Here is a 2119-nt window from a genome sequence, read left to right as displayed (position 1 = left end):
CGGCACCCCAGGGCCCGAGCTGACCCAGGCTGGAGCCGCCGGTTGGGCCAGCCTGGGCTGCACCTCCTCCTCCCCCTTACCTGCTTCAGGCTTCCCGCGAATTAAATGTTCGCGGGAAGCAGGGGAGGGGGCGGAGACTTTGGGGAGGGGGCGGAGACTTTGGGGCAGGGGTGTGGGCGGGGCTGGGGGCGGGGCCGGGGCCCCGTGGAGTGTCCTCCATTTGGAGGCACAAAATATGGTAACCCTAAGTAACTTCCACTAATCTCCCTCTTATAACAAAGGAATTTGCACTGTATTTCATTGAGAAATTTAAAATTTCCCTGATCAGTTTTTCAAATCTGGTTCATTCAGGGTGGTTCCCTCAAGTTCTCCTCATAGAGAGATCCCACTGAAATGAGGCTCTAACCCAGGAGCAGGCAAACTTTTTGGCCCGAGGGCTGCGTCAGGTTTTGGAAATTGTATGGAGGGCCGGTTAGGGAAGGGGAGCGTGGCCCCTATCCACTTTCTCCCGGACTCCTGGCCCCCTGACTGCCCCCTGGACTCCTGGCTCATCCAAACCCCCCTGTTCCCTGATGGTCACCCTGGAATCCCTGCCCCATCCACTCCCCCGACCACCCCCGGAATCCCTGCCCCTGACTGCCCTGCACTGCCCCATCCAACCCCTCCTCTCCTTCCTGACTGCTCCCCCCAACCCCTGCCCCCATTCAACCCCTGTTCTCCACCCTCTGACCGTGCCGACCCCTATCCACACCCCTGCCCCCTGACCACCACCCGAACTCTCCTGCCCTATATCCAACCCCCCCCACCCCCTTTACCGCGCTGCTTGGAGCACCGGTGGCTGGCAGCGCTACAGCCGCGCTGCCCGGCTGGAGCCAACCACGCACCGTGCAGCACAGCCCAGAGCACCAGGTCAGGCCGGGTTCTGCGGCTGTGCTGCCCCAGGAGCTCGCCGCCTTGCCACCCCACCGCCCAGAGCATTGTGCCAGCGGCGCAGTGAGCTGAGGCTGTGGGAGAGGGACTGGGGTGAGCCTCCCTGGGTAGGAGCTCAGGGGCCAGGCAGGAGGGTCCTGCGGGCTGGATGTGGCCTGCAGGTCATAGTTTGCCCACCTCTGCTCTAATCATCAGGGAGCCTCTGTGGTGGGTCACATGATCCCTCCTGGTCCTGCTCATGGGATCACACCTAGTTTTGAAGACACATGAACTCCTGCTCTGTAAGATAAAGTGACAGCATGCTGGAAAATATATGAATGTGGTTAGCTATTGCTTCACATGTTGCTGCTAGTGAGAATGTAATTAACAATTTTAAAGGTATCTTTCAATGAATAGTTCAACTTAATCTATGGTTGTACAGCCTTTCCTTATTTATTATATTATTTTAAATGAATAAATGGCCATCTGCCACTTGTTTCTTTTTCTACTGATTTTACAAAGAGACAGATTCCTACCCATCCTCCTCCAAAGTCGACTCCGTCACATTAAACTTCAGCTAGAAGTTTAAAATTCTGACACATCTTGTAGAGCAATACACCTCTACCTCGATATAACGCTGTCCTCAGGAGCCAAAAAATCTTACCGCAGGGGGGAGGGATAGCTCAGTGGTTTGAGCATTGGCCTGCTAAACCCAGCATTGTGAGTTCAATCCTTGAGGGGGCCATTTAGGGATCTGGGGCAAAAATCTGTCTGGGGATTGGTCCTGCTTTGAGCAGGGGGTTGGACTAGATGACCTCCTGAGGTCCCTTCCAACCCTGATATTCTATGATTCTCTAGGTGAAACCGCATTATATCAAACTTGCTTTGATCCACCGGAGTGCGCTGCCCCACCCCCCTAGAGCGCTGCTTTACTGCATTATATCCGAATTCGTGTTCTAGCGGGTTGCGTTATATCAGGGTAGAGGTGTATGTAGAGTCCTACACTTCCGTTGACTCTCTCATAGTCTCTCTTCTGCACAGACACAGGAACCAGTTGCAGATATTGAGACAGAATAAAGCTAGGCTAGATTATCACAGAAACAATATTATGTTTATATTTTATTTCTTCCTGTTAGTTAAATAAATTATCAGATAAACTGTTCCAGTCATCTTTGAAATGCTGCAACATCCTCTGGCTTGAAGCAGGAGT

This window comes from Trachemys scripta, chromosome 8, assembly GCF_013100865.1.
Source record: "Trachemys scripta elegans isolate TJP31775 chromosome 8, CAS_Tse_1.0, whole genome shotgun sequence".
Taxonomy (NCBI): Eukaryota; Metazoa; Chordata; order Testudines; family Emydidae; genus Trachemys; species Trachemys scripta.
This window is presented reverse-complemented; position numbering follows the sequence as displayed.